The following is a 15535-nucleotide window of genomic DNA, read 5'->3' on the forward strand; positions in this document are numbered from 1 at the left end:
GAACATTATTAAGAATCTGATCAAGTGCCCAGCATCATCATTTCTCTTTGAGAAAGTGGGTCCTTCCAGATCAGGAAGTATAGGTAATCTTCAGGCCTAGTAGCTTGGGGAAGCAGAGTCCTAAGCATTTATAGTCTCAGCCCAGTCTCCAAAGGAATAAAACAATAGAGAAGAGACTCAGCTAGAGAGAGACATGGTAGCTAGGATAGAAAGCTCATTTCTAGGCTCAGAAGAAAGGAGGTAGTGGTGGGGCAGAAAACTATTATTTGATGCTTCTAAAGACAGATGCCCTAACACAGAGCAGATTATAGCTGCATCTTATTGAATGCCTACTGTTTCATAGGGACTCTGCTGGGTTTATATACAAAGTCACTAATCCTTACAAGAAGAGATTATCTATATTTTACAGATGAGGAAATTGAGTCCCAGAGAGGTCAAAAAACTTCCCTAAAGTCATATAACTAATATATCTGTAATTTGGACCCAGGCCTAATTCCAAAGTCTTTGTTCTTTCCATAGTACCATGTTGTCTGTCTCTCCTAGCATGACCTTTCTATTATTCCATCAAGGAAGACTCTTGCTCCTAAACACTCCATAGTATTTGAAAGGAAATCCCAATAATTAAAATTTCATTTGGGCCAAAAAGTAGCCTTTTAAAAATAAAAGTTTTCCTGGGAAAGTTAAGTCACTTGCAACTTGGTGTGAATTAGAAAAAAAAAAAAAAAGGTAATTAAACTAACAAGATAAAGCAAATGAACATGTCCGTTAAGGATGGGAAAAGTAAGGGAGGTAACATTGGAAGAGGATGGGCAGGATGGATGTGCCAAGTGCTTGAGGGGCATGAGTCAGAAGGCAAGGAGGTTGGCAAGGGTGCCAAAAGGTGGATGGGAGGTCAATTAAGGCAAGCATCGACTTCTCTGAAATTTTGATTCTGGCAACACTAATCAGACAGGAAGCTCTCGCCCTATGGGCCATAGATATATAGATCACTGCTGGGAGCTCCCACTTCCCCCTTGCTAAAGTCCTGCTTAAAAAGTATGTGAATTGGGATAGGTTGAAGCTGTCTGTGGTTGAAGAGTGGGAGCCTCTTACTAGATGAGGGAGTGGATGGTCCTCTGTGTCCTCACTTGTTGCTTCACCACACATAAGAAGCTTTCTTCCTTTTCATGCTCACAGTCTGGGCAGCTTGCAGGGACAGATCAGGATTTATAAAGTAAGCCAGCAGTTCTCAAAATGTGGTCTGCAGACCTCTGGGGGTGCCTGTGACCTTTGGGGATACTCAAGGTCAAAACTTCTTTCATAATAATGTTGAGATGTTATTTACCATTACAGTTTTGACATTTTCATTGATGGTGCAATGCAGTGGTGGGTAAAACTGCTGATGGCTTAGCATGAATCAAACTAGGGGTACCAAACTATACTAGTTTATATTATATTCTTCACCACCACACACACACAGTAAAAGAAAATGTCTATTTTACTTAAGGCTATTCTCGATGAAGTCATAAACATTATTAACTTTATTAAATCTCAACCCTTTGAGTATACATCTTTTTAATATTCTGTGTGATGAGAAAAGAATGCATAAAGTGTTTTGCTGCAAGGAGTGTGATGATTTTCTCAAGAAGAAGCACTTGTGCAATTAATAGTTTGTGTTGCAAACTGAACTAGCTGCTTTTTTCATGGAACACCATATATACTTGAAAAAATAACTGACAGTCAAACTATGGTTATTCAAACTTGAGTACTTGGCAGACATTTCCCCCAAAATGAACAAAACGAGTCTGTCACTTCAAAGAAAACAACTGACAGTGTTTGTTGCTAATGATAACATTTGACCTTTCACATGAAAATTAGAATTTGGGAAGTTGTATCTGCCATGTGAGCTCAATAGCTTTTTAATACTTAAAGACTTTTCTGATGAGGTTGGTGGTACTATTTATGAATATAATTTTTAAAAAATATTCTGTGTTGAAATATGTCAATATTTGGAAGAGCTGCATAGCTTAGTGAATGAATATTTTCTTAATGATCAATGTATGATCTTACAGTCATTCATGGGTAAAAGAGTCATTCAAAGTGTAAGATAGACCAATGCATTTTAATGTGATAGAGTATGAAAACCTTATCCACATGGTTTCAGTTTCCACACTGCACCTAACCTTTAATCAACCACCACTTGTTGAGTTTTGGTGTAGTGTCAAAAAAGAATATCCACAATTATCTGAAAAATCTATTAAGTATTTCTCTTTTTTCCAACTACTTGTCTTTGTGAGACTGGGTTTTCTTCTTCCTTCTTTTGGGCCATATTTTGAGCCTGTGTACATGAATTAAGGTTATTATTTGAGAAGAACTGTCAAGGTGAACTCAGATCTATTGCGATTGGTATTGGAGAGGGGCACTCAGCACCAGAAGGCATGGCATTAGTATCTGTGTGTGGGCCATGGTAATGGTCACAAATCCTATCCTCCCTGTGCCAGAGGCTTATGCATGCTCCCCTATTTAATCTTCAAAATACCATCAGTGAGGTAGGTAATATCACCTTCATATGATGAGGAAACAAAGCATGGAAAAGTATGAATAGGATAGTTGGCTTGCCAGTGAACCCACTGGTAATTCCTGGGCCCTCCCCTCTACTTCCATTGCCTCCGTCCTCAGAACGTTTTGTGACTCAAGCTGCCTGCCTTTGTGTATGGTTTTCATGGCACTGATACTATGGTAGGTGTTCCTAGATGTGAGGATGGCTGTTGTAACCAGAGGTTGTGCCACCTGCCACCGTGACAGCTGTACCTTGGCTGCCACTCACAGGGCTGGCTGATACACGAAAGCTTGTATCTTGGTTTCGAGTGTCTGCCCAGTGACTTTGATCTGAGTAACAGCATCAAGGTAGTCATCTTAATTTGGTCTGGCACTGCTACCATTCTTCAGCTATAGATGTGGAAAGCAGATATAAGGTTTGAGAGGACATGTGTGACGGTTTGCTGAAAGTATGGACTTGGATGCCGTATGTTACTAGCCCAGGGGTTCTGAGGTGTGTCATCCTTGTCCCCTGGCTGCTTATAGAAGGCACGGCTTTAACGCCTTCAGCAAGAGGGAGAGGAACTAACATTTGAGATATATTGATGAACTAACATTCCTTTTTTATGCTAGTGTTTCACACCTCTCTCACTCAGTCCTCACAATGACCTTGCGGGGTTGCTGGATTTAATTCTGTTTCACAAGTGAGGAAGCAGATACTCCGCATTTTAGTAGCTTGCTCAGTGTCGCTGTGTCAAGCCCAGGCCTGTCTGGTTCCCCAGTCGCCTCTTCAGAGAGTGCTTGCCTTAAACAAATAAAAGCCGCTACAGGCAGAGGAGCCCAGGCTAGCTCAGGTCTCGCCACTTTGGTACTGATGCTTATTCGTTCAGCAGATGTGTTTTGGGCACCTATTTTTGTGCCAAGCACTGGCTGGAGAGAAAAAGATGAATAAGGCAGTCTCGTTCTTTAAGGTCATTCTGCTTATTTGTATCTATCTCTCTTCTAAAGGCTGTGGGATCACAGAGTAGCTGTGATAGGGTGTTGATAGGTGTTCTCCCAGTGGAAAAAAGTAGTAAGGGAGGAATTCATGGCCGTAAACAAAAACAAGTTAGAAAACATCACGGCTTGTTCATTTAGAGCAAATGTAGTAAGGAGGGCCTGACCGAGAGAACGATGAGAGATAAAAGTGGAAAAGTAAAGAGACTTTATCCTATAGGAAGTGGGGATCCATGGAGGTTGTTCTGTTTGTTTTATGAATGAAGCTTAAGATATTCCTTAAGCATTTTGGTTTTGTCTGCAGAAATGTTCATTTTAGAAAATGTAGAGACTGCATTATAATAAAATACAAAAATCACATATAGTTATATCCAGAGATAACCACTATTAATATTTTTGTGTATCTTTTATGTATCTTGTATTCTGTTTTATTATTAAAATAGTTTGCATGTTATTACAAGTTCTCAATAATTTTCTCAGTTATGAAATATTCCATATAATATTTTTATTTAGCCATTCCACTATGGTTGGACAAATAATCTGTTGCCAATTTTTTGCTATTATGGAATAACAAGTTAGAAATATTTTTCTTTGGGCATAAAGTTTTTGTTGTATTTAGAATTATTTCTCAGGATAATTACTGGAATGAATTTCTGGGTCAGAGTATGAACATTTCTAAAGTTCTAGAGTCTTTTAAATGATGTATACTAATTGATAACTCCACAAGTTCAATGAGTTTTCCCTGTTTCTTAGTGAGTCTTAGAAATAATAGTAGGTTTTAAAAAATTATTGTTTGCCAATTTGAGAGGTAAAAAATATAGCTTTATTTCAGTTTGTATTTCTTTGATTACTAATGCAGCAAAAGTTTTCCATATGTTATATTATTGTTATCTCTGTTGTCTGTTCATGTTTCTCAGGAAACCCTTATATGGCAATTTCTATGAGCCACTGCTATAAGCACTTCAAGTGTTAACTAATTTAATCATATAGTTCTGCGAGATATTACTGTTTTCTCCATTTCACAGAAAAGGAAATAAAGGCACAAAGAGGTTAAAGAACTTGCTCAAGGTCGTACAACCAGTAAGTGACAGAGCTAGAACTTGAAACTAGGGAATCTGGCCCAAAGGCCAGGCTCTTAATCAATGCTGAACTGTTCTCTGATCTAAGCTGTGCTTATGATCTTTTTGGTCATGGTACTCCCCACTAATTTCTACACACATGCACACACACACACACGCCTCACACACCAGGCCAGTTTTTACACCTGTATTAGTGTTATTTACGGAAATAACCACTGCACTGATTGGACCCCTCATGTGTGCTTTGCTTTTGTATAAATGGATCAAGAGGATGGAGACCAATGGTTATATAGAAGTCACATCAGAATCCATACATATATACTTCTATTTAAGTAAATTTCTGTCTTGGAATGAATGCAAGGCAAGTAGGGAAGCTGATTATCCATTTAAGAAAACAACTTAACACATTTTATAAAAGGATTTCTCTTAAATAGGAAGTAGAAAATATATCTTTGTATTATGCAGACCTGGGTTTGAATCCATGCAGGTGGGATAGTGTTACTCCTCTGAGTCGTTAGGATTAAATAGGGTGTTTGTAATGCATCTAACATGGCGTTTAATTAATGTCCTCTTCCCATTGTACTCAGATATGAAAAGGATAGATTAAGCTTTTTATAAGGCAAGATAAATCTTTTTAATTGCCAGATACACATTCTAGTAAATTATTGATTATTTTAATTCTTTTGACAAATATTGGAGGGCCTGCTCTTATACGTAAAGGATATGAGTTCTGCCTTTCATGGGCTCATTGTCTATTGTGGGTCATTAGTCATAGTCACCACACGTAGAGGACTCTTTGCTCCTCTGAGCCTTTGTTTTCTTATCTATTAAGTGAGATTGTATGTAAAATGCCTAGTACTGTTCCTGACACATAGTCAGTGCTAGTAGTAGCTGCTAATTCGTGTAATATTATGCAGCCATTAAAAATGATTCACATAGAATATTTAATAGCATGGGGAAACTTTCAGTACTATAATGTTTAATGAAAAAACAAAGAGTTTAAAATAGTTTTTATAGAATAGTCACATCTTGCTCTAAAAAGTGTAGGAAGAGACTGGAAAGAAAGGCACAAAATATAAATAATCACTCAAATATTGTGCATCTATCTTGCCATGCAGTAGGTACTGAGGAAACACAGGTGCATAAGATCTGGTTCTTCCTTAGGGGGAGGTTTTGATAGACAGGTGATCACAGTCCAGTGTCGGCTGAAGCAGAGGGAGAAGTCAGGCAAGCTGCTTCAGTTCCTGCCATGAAGAGGGAGGATGGTAGTATCAGTCACTGAGAAAGGAGGCAGCGTTTGGACCAGGGAAGGCGATGAATTTGGTTTTGGACATGTTGTGATTGTCCAATGTGGATATATAGGCTAGTAGGTATATAGGTCTGGATGAGTGGGAGATACAGATTTGGAAAGGTTTAATCTATAGGTGAGGTTTGAAGCTGTGGGAAAAAATAGAAGCACTCAGGGAAAGTCTGCAGAGTGAGCCAAGAGTTAGATCTTGATTGCATCCAGATGGTGAAATTTTGAATAACTTTTTCTTCCTTTGCTTTATTTATTTATTTAAAAAATTCCTATAGTGTAAATGTAAGTGTTTCCTATAGTGTAATGTAAATGTTTCAGTCAGGATTAGGTTTTGCCACATGTGGCAGCAAACCTAAAATAACAGTGGCTTAAACTAAATGTAAGCTTATTTCTCTCTCACCTAAAAGAAGTTTAGATAGGGGTAGTGTGTTCAGGGCATTTATGGTACTCTACAGTGTTGGAACCAATGTTGAGTCCTCCTATTTTCATGTTCCACAGTCCTCAGCATTTGTCTTCCATCTTATGTCCCAAGATGAGTGCCCAAAGTCCAGCCATCAGTTGGAAGAAGAGTTGAAGGACAGCATGTTCTTTCCATTTAAGATCATTTTCTGAATGTTGCACATGACACTTTGCTTACATCCTATTGGCCAGAATTTAGTCACTTAGCCGTATAAGAATATGGGGAAATGAAATTTATTTTAGGAAGCTAAAAGTCAAGAATCCAGTTCGTGATACTAGTAACATCTTGGTTTTGCCTGTGGAACAGCTGAGGTTGGTTTGTCTGAAGGGATTAGTACGATAATTTCCATACATTTGTCTTCTATTTCAATCATAAGAATAGAGGCACCATACTAAGGTCATCACATGATGGTAGTAAGCTGGAAAATACTTTGTTTTCTTAGAAAGGCCAATGACTTTACAGATTGAGGTAAGTGAGAAAGACAAAAACAAATACCATATGCTAACACATATATATGGAATCTGAAAAAAAAATGGTTCTGAAGAACCTAGGAGCAGGACAGAAATAAAGACACAGACGTATAGAATGGACTTGAGGACACAGGGAGGGGGAAGGGTAAGCTGGGACGAAGTGAGAGAGTGGCATGGACATATATACACTACCAAATGTAAAATAGATAGGTAGTGGGAAGCAGCCGCATAGCACAGGGAGATCAGCCTGGTGCTTTGTGACCACCTAGAGAGGTGGGATAGGGAGGGTGGGAGAGAGACGCAAGAGGGAGGAGATATGAGGATATATGTATATATATATACATATATATATATATAACAAAGCTGATTCACTTTGTTATAAAGCAGAAACTAACACACCATTGTAAAGCAATTATACTCCAATAAAGATGTTTTAAAAAAAAAAAAAGAAAGGCCAGTGACTGAACATTGAACTAGAGGCCTAGTAAACTCACTTAATGGGTAACATTGAACCCTATCAAGATGAGTAGGAGGTAGTCCAGCCTCCTTTATTGCAACAAGGCCTCAAAAGAGTTCCTGAGATTATTGAAAGATTAAGTGAGCGTTGTAAATCTGTAGATAAATGAATTCAGAAATATTCTGGTGGAGAACCACAATGTTCTCATCTGTCTTTAGAGTGGGAAAGTTGGTCTTAATACATCTGAAGTTATAAATGAGACATAGGTCACTCTTAGTTCAAATCAGCTCTGGAGTATTAGTTGCCAATCAGGAAGATTCAAGGCTACTTTATGGGTGACCATAGCCCTCCACCAACGATTTGTAGTCATAAACTGTCTTGGGATTCTGGAATTTGGGCTCTTGGAGAATCAGAGGGGGTGTTCCTCTCAATGTCAACTACCTAATAGGGTTTAAGAATTTGGAGGTTAATAATGATAATAAACTATATGGCACTTCTTTCATCTGTAAGATCTACAAGCTGTTTATGACTATTAATTAATACTCACACAACCCCTTGGCTCATGGTGAGGGTGGCTGATCTCCAGTTTTATAAGATGAGACGTCTGAGGCTTGACTGCAATAAAGCCTGTACCTCCTGAGGTTCTGCTGGCCAGTTCGTTTTCTAGATTAAAAAGGTTTTTTTTCCTCTAGAATTGAAATGGGACGCTGAGAGACCTAAAACAAATGGAATGCAGGAGGGGAATGTTTCTGCACTAGTGTTTGTACATTATGCATGTATGTATATGTAGTACAAAATGCACGTATGTACATGTAATACAAAATGGATGAAAGACATGAGGAACTTTTTTTTAAGTTCCTCATGTCTTTCCATTTCTTTTAGCAAGTTGTTTGAGAAAATTACGTTTTTCTTCTACCAGAGAAAGAACAAGCTGTGAGCAATGAGAGTGGATGACTGTGAAAAATGGCATGCTTAACAATAGACTGCTAATTAAAAGAAAGATGAATAGGTTAGCCCCTTGAATTAAGTTTTAAACAGAGTCTAGTGTAACACATTTTTAACAGTTACTGTGAATGACTAACTTGTCAAAGGGGAAAATCCAAACTCTTAACCACACTGAGGTCTTCCTAGATTTGTACCATGCCTAAGGACATAATGATGATAATAACAACTCAAATATTGAATACCTACCACATTCTGAGCCCTTTACATCTACTTACTCATTTAATTTCCACAACTGCCACATAAAGTGCAGGTGCTATTTCTTACGGCCATTTACAGATAAGCAAACTGAGGCACAGAGAGGTAATGGAACCTTGCCTAAGGGCATGCCGCTTGTCAGCAGAAACGCCAGGTTATGTGATGTCAGAGGAGGCTCTGCTCCCATAACTATTGTGCCATACTGCTTGTCAGCAGAAAGCTAGATGAGGCTGTGAGATCAGCTGAAATATTCACAAAAGAGGAGACCTGGGCACATTTGAAGACAGAAGGCTTAAATATTGAATGGTCATGGATACAAGATAAGAAGAGGATGTTTAAGGGATGTGGAGTCCCTAAGACTACTTGGAATTAGAATAGGTCATGGGGCTCTGATAAAGGTGAGCTTTAGCAGAGGTAGAAGAATCCTTATCCTTTTGAGGTTGCAGTGAAGTCTAAGTGTAGAGAGCTGCCGTGCAGAGGACATGTAGGAGGGAAAGTAGTTTGTACCTGATGACCTTGAGCTTTTAGATGGTGTGCTGGAGCTGGCTCTTACCAGCTCAAGAGAGCCATGTTTAAACGTTCAGGAATATTGCAGGCAGGTTTGTAGCTTGAAATCAGCCAAAGTGGGGTATTTATACCACAGAAACTGGCAGATGCTTCAAGTGAGGGCTTCTCCCCGCAACTGCCACCCAAAGCTGGTTTACCAGGACACCTTAGACTCTCTTCTCTTTACTTCATGAACAGTCGAAAGCCTGCTATCCTGTCAGTTGAATTCAAACCTTGAGTGAATGCCTGCCTACTATGGGGAAGGCACTGTGCCAAGTACGGGGGTTGCAAAAACCAGCCCCCAGAGTGAAAATGACTGTGGTGGAGAGAAAAGAGCATGAGGACATAAGTCCTGGACTAGCTCTCAGACCTTTGGCCACTCACTTATCCTTGGTTTACTCATCTGCAAATGGAGATGATAATATGTATCCTCCCAAAGGGTTAGTAAGAGGATTAATGAGAACATGTAAAGCTCCTGGCACAGAGGTGCTCACTAAGTGACAGTTCTGAGAGCGGCAGACGTGTAAACAGACAGCTTTACTGTAGCTTGACATAAGAAATAAAGGAGTGACTAATTCTGTTTGATCAGAGAAGGCTTCACAGAGATCATGGTCCCCCAAGCAGGATTTCAGGTAGTTGCTTCATGGATTAATTCTGACCTGGTTCTTGTCAGAAAATTAACCTTTTTTTTTTTTTTTTGTCCCTAGAGCATGTTCCTTTTGCCTTTTTTTTTAGCCCGTACCTCACTATACATTATTGAGTAGTAAGACAAACAATAGATTTGGAGATACACACACCTAGATTTATATCCAAACTCCAACACACCTGCTTTGTGACCTTTGGCAAAATTCTTAACTTCCTGGAATTTCTGTTTCTAATTTTATAATATGGGTGTAATACTTGGATGATTTTAAAAATTAACTGAGAATGTAGGGGAAAGAGCCATATACTTAGCTGCCTTGGGAACCCCAAACTGAATCCAGCATATATTTATAGTTTCATCTCCCCTTATGTTTCTGCATGTCATGCAAAAACACACCATTTCTTTCCTACTACTGTGTCTTTGTACCTATTGCTCCCTCTGCCTAGAAAAATTCTGTTCAAGAGTTGAACAGCATCGTGGTAAGAGCCAAAGGCTGGGCATCAGTCTCAGCTCTGCCAGTTATTAGCTAGGTGACCACGGGAAGATAATTTTCCTCTTTATATCTCAGTTTTTTTCAGATATCTGTAAAATGGGGGAAATAATGGTATCTCACTCATTGGATTATTGTGAGGATTAAATTAGCCATGTAAAGACCCAAGTTTATGCCTGGCATATGGTAAGCACTGAAAAATTCTTAGGTATTACTCCCACTCCCATTACTACTACCTTTATTATTCCTCCAGATATGGTTCAAATATCACCTGCTTCCCCAATTTCCCTACACCATTATTTGCTTGACCTCTGTGAAGTTGATGGACCACCACATGTTCTAGGCACACTCCTAGGCATATTACAGATGTTACTTTATTCAGATCACCCAATATGTTCTCAGCCACCCTCTGGGATTGATCAAATTCTTGAAGGTCAGATTCACCTTTATAAGAGGACTGAGAATCTTTGACAGTTACCATGTAAAGACTCTTTTTCCTTTCCTCTTAGAAAAAGTTGAAATCTACAGGTTAACTAGTAATATCCCCACTGTACAGATCGAGTCTTTTGACAAACATTTTTTGAGCAATTACTAAGTGTGGGCACTGTATTAAGTGCTAGGAACACTGTGGTGAACATAAATAATCCTGGTCCCTGCCCACATGTGGCTATTTACATTTAAATTAATTAAATATAAATAAAGTTTAAAACTCAGATCAGCACTTGCACTAGCCATATTTTCCAAGGATGAAACAAGGAGAAATCAGATGGAGATGCTGGGGATTGAACCCAGGACCTCATACATGCAAAGCATGCGCTCTACCACTGAGCTACATCCCCATACGCTCTAGTTATGTTTTATTTGCTCAATAACTACATGTGGTTAGAGGCTATTGGGTTGGACAATGCTAATATAGAATATTTGCATCATCCTGGAAAGTTCTATTGAACTAAGCTGTTCTAGAGGGGGAGGCTGACATTGATCAAATAAGCATACTTAAAAATATAACTGCAATTGTGGTAAGTACTAATCAGAAAGAATACATGGTAACACAAGAGCATTTCATAGGGGAATTTGGCTTATGTGACTAAGACATGTTTGAACTAAGATGTGTTGAGTGATTGGGAGTTAGCAAAGCCTGTGGTTAGATTAATTAAAGGGATTGAAAAAAGGCTAATGGCTGGGGCATAGAGACGGTGGGAAGGTTTGGGTGAGATAAAGAGGTAGAAGGACCACAGAGGACCTTGTAGAAAGAGGATGAGAAAGCTGAGAGGCTTAGTAATTTGACTGTCTAATCAGTGATGGAACCTAGATTTGACTTAAGTCTATGCTGCATAATAGATGTATATTCAAAGTACTTTGCCCCTGTAATTTACAGATCTCATCTTGCTCCTTTCCTCTGTGGAAATCACCAAATTTCCTCTACTAGATTATTTCTTCAGCATTAAAACATGCTATAATAACTTCCTTCTTAGACAAAACAAAAAACCCTTCCTACATCCATCTTCAACTACTTTCCCATTGTTTTCTGCTCTTATAGCAAAACTCCTTGAAAGAGTTGGCTATACTTACTACCTCCTTGTCGTTTTTTTCTGTTTCTTGTTGAACCGCCTCTACTTAGACTTTCTTTCCCCCCATCATTTTCAGTAAAGTCAGCAGTAACTTCCATGATTCAGTCCTTATCTTGCAGGATTTCTCAGCAGCACCTGATATAATTGATCTTCCTCCTTTTCGAAGCACGTCTTCCTTGGCTTTTGATTTAGCACATTCTCTTGGTTTTCCTCCTACCTCCCTTCTCAGCCTCCTTTGCTGGACCCTTCTCCTTTGTACTTTGCCAGGGCTCAGTCCTGGACTGTCTTCATTTCTCTAAATGCATTAACTTACTAGGTAATTTCATCCAGTCGCATGATGTGATGGCTGAGTTTATGGTACCCAGTTGTTTGGTCAGACACCAGTCTACATGTTGCTGTGAAGGTATTTTTTAATGTGATTAACACTGAAATCAATAGACTTTGAGTAAAGCAGATTACTCTCCATAATGTGAGTGAGCTTCCTGCAATCAGTTGAAGGCCTTAAGAGAAAAGATTGAGGTCTCCTGCAGAGGAAAGAATTGTGCCTCCAGACTGCCGTCAGACTCAAGACTGCAACATTAAGACCGCTGGAATTTCCAGCCTGCTGACCTGTTCTGTAGGTTTCAGACTTGCCAGCCGCCAAATGCTGTGAGTCATTCTCTCAAAATAAATCTTTCAAACTTCCTTGGTGGTCCAGCGGTTAAGACTCCACGCTTCCAACGCCGGGGCGGCACGGGTTCGATCCCTGGTTGGGGAAGTTCCGCATGCTGCGCAGCCAGAAAAAAAAAAAGAAAGAAAGAAAGAAAAAATCTCTCTCTCTCTCTCTCTGTTTCTCTGGAGAACCCCAACATTATCTACAATGCGCATTAAATACCTTTTATATTTGACTAACAATTTTTATTTCTATCCCTGACTTCTCCCCTGAATTCCAGATTTGCATACCAACTACCTACTCAAAATCTCCATTTGGAAAACAGTAGGTTTCTCAAACCATACTATGCATTTGTCCCAAACTATTGCTTTCCATCTCTCCCATTCCCATCTTTTCTCCTCCTCCCTGAGTATCCCCCCTTTTCCTTAGGGAGTGCCCCCATCTACCCAGTTGCCAAGGCCAAAACCCTGGAGTCATCGTTGATTCTTTTCTTTCTTTTACACCCCTCGTTCCATCCATCTGTAAAACTAATTAGGTTTAACTTCAGATATATGTTCTCACCTCACTAATCCAAACCTTCATCATCTCAGCTTGGACCACCACGGTAACTTCTTGACTGGCCTGTGTTCCTCCACTCTGAGTCCCTACCTTAGTCTCTTCTCCACACAGCAGAGCAATCCTTTAAGGATACAAACTAGATCATTTCCCTCTCCTCTCTTGTGACACTTTGGCTTCTTATCACATTAAGAATGAAATCCAAAGTTTTGACTATGGCCTTTGGGATCTGACCCCTGGCTACTCCTCTGACCTCACTACCTACCACTTTCTTCCTCACTCACTGAGCTGTAGACACATTGGTTCCCTTGCAGATCTGTGGACAAATCGGGCAGGCTCCCAGCTTAGGGAGCTGTCTCCTGTTACCTCTGCTTAGAAAGATTTCCCCCTCTTAAGTCTTGCTCCTTCATTTCACTCTGGTCTCTGCTCGAGTGCCACGTACTTAGATCTTTCCTGACTTCCCTACCCTACTTTATTCTCAGGGTACAAAGAATTCTTTCCAAAAAAAATTTTTTTTCCCCCTGTGAGGGGAGAAATGAAGTTGGGTGGTAACTACAGGGATTGGGCATATGGGATCTTGGGAGACTTTTAAAAGTGGGAACATTACAGTGTGTTTGTACGATGATGGGAATGATCAGGTAGAGAAAAAGAAACTGATGATGCCAGAGAGGGAGGCTAATGGGAGGAGTGAATTTATCGAAGATTGAGAAGTCAAGAAAAGATGAAAATCTGCACACAAGTGGAGAGGCTGGCCTTCATTAAATCAAGAGCGAAGGCAGGGTATATGGCAGCTTGGTGGTTGAGATGGAAGTTGGTGGGAGTTTGGGACTTCCTGGACAGTCCAGTGATTAAGACTCCTTGATCCCAATACAGGAGGCATGGGTTTGATCCCTGGTGGGGGAACTAAGATCCTGCATGCCGTATGGCACAGCCAAAAAAAAAAAAAAAAGGGAAATAGGTGGGGAATTCTGTCTGGTTGATTCTCTTTTCTTAAAGTAGAAAGCAGGTTATGAGCCAATGGCAAGGTGTAGGTGTTGTCGACTTAAAGAAAAACACACAACATAGGAGTTGTGAGTTTAAGTTTTATTCAGGGTCTTATTGAGGACTATAGCCCAGAGACAGCGCTCAGTTAGCTCTGAGGAGTTGCTCCAAAGAAGTAGGGGAGAGACCCGTTTATATATGATTTTTTTTTTTTTTTTTTTTGGCTAGGAAATACACACTGTCAAGCATACATCTTGGTAAAAGATTACTGCTAATCACAAAGAACAGATATCTCAAGTTAAGTGCTTATCTAAGTACGAGAAGATGCAAGAATCTGGGGTCATTGAAATTCTTCCTGAGATATACATCTAGCTATTTAAGGGCCTGTTTATCTAAAGCATGGAGTGCTTCATCCTGTTTCCATCCTAAATTCCTCTCAGGTTGGTGGGCAACTGAATTGGGTTCCGACTTAACCCTTGTAGAACTGGGTGGTGAGTGTTGGCGAGGGGGAAATTTCCCAGTCTACCCCTCTTGAGTTCTTATACCTGGACCAATAATAAAATTGACACAAGACCGATTAACAGGAGAAAGAGAAACAAATTTTAATTCATGCGCATGGAGATCCCATAGAAATGGTACCCAAGAAGTGGCCAAAGCAGGCAGCTTTTATACTTTTTTAGACAAAGAAACAATACATTTGTGAGGAATTGACAGGACAAAGAAACTTAGGTTTTGGGTGCCCAACTAGTGACAAATATCAGCAGAGTTTGGGCTTGGCGTAGTATATTAAAGAAGTAATGAGTTTGTTTATATAGTCTTCCTGGCCCCAAATTCCCTATCTTTTGCATTAAGGGTGTCCTTCTACCTCTAGATGCAAGGAGTGCACATTTCACGTGAGTGACTTATTTCCTATTTTCAGTGAGACAGAAAGGAGAGTCAGAGTGTCCCTCTTGCGTTGGCTGTTTCTTTTTTCTTTTCTAATTTATTTATTTAATTTATTTTTATTTTTGGCTATGTTGGGTCTTCGTTGCTGTGTGTGGGCTTTCTCTAGTTTCGGCGAGCGGGGACTGTTCTTCTTTGCAGTGCACAGGCTTCTCATTGCGGTGGCTTCTCTTGCTGAGGAGCTTGGGCTCTAGGGGCGCAGGCTTCAGTAGTTGTGGCTTGCGGGCTCTAGAGCACAGGCTCAGTAGTTGTGGCGCACGGGCTTAAGTCGCTCCGCAGCATGTGGGATCTTCCTGGACCAGGGCTCGAACCCGTGTCCCCTGCATTGGCAGGAGGATTCTTCACCACTGCACCACCAGGGAAGCCCTAAAGTGAAATTACTTTTAATTTCTGTGTTTTCTCCAGCAATGTTTTCTGGTTAAGTAGGGTACAGTATATGTGGACATCTAGGTTTAACAAGGGTGGCCCTTGCCAAGTCAGTACAATTGAGGAGTTTGGACTTTATTTAGAGGTTCCTAGAGAACTACTGGAGGTTTGCGCAGAGAAGACCTGGGTGTCAGAAAGGTGGTTCTAGCTCAGTGTGTATGTGTGAGAAAGGCTTATTGAGGAATGGTAGTTTAGTGCAATAGGACCCTTCATTGAACACCTGCATAGACCTGTTAATAGTGTCCTTAGA

At 40.0% G+C, this 15535-nt stretch overlaps 1 non-coding gene across 1 annotated transcript; it reads right to left on the bottom strand.

Annotated features, from left to right (window-relative positions):
* Nucleotides 1-10925: 10925 nt before the first annotated feature.
* On the bottom strand, nucleotides 10926-10997 carry TRNAA-UGC (transfer RNA alanine (anticodon UGC)). The gene has a single exon. It is a non-coding gene; the product is annotated as a tRNA-Ala (tRNA).
* Between the last annotated feature and the right edge of the window lie 4538 nt (nucleotides 10998-15535).

The sequence above is a fragment of the Balaenoptera ricei genome, chromosome 10 (genome assembly GCF_028023285.1).
Source record: "Balaenoptera ricei isolate mBalRic1 chromosome 10, mBalRic1.hap2, whole genome shotgun sequence".
In the NCBI taxonomy this organism is placed as follows: Eukaryota; Metazoa; Chordata; class Mammalia; order Artiodactyla; family Balaenopteridae; genus Balaenoptera; species Balaenoptera ricei.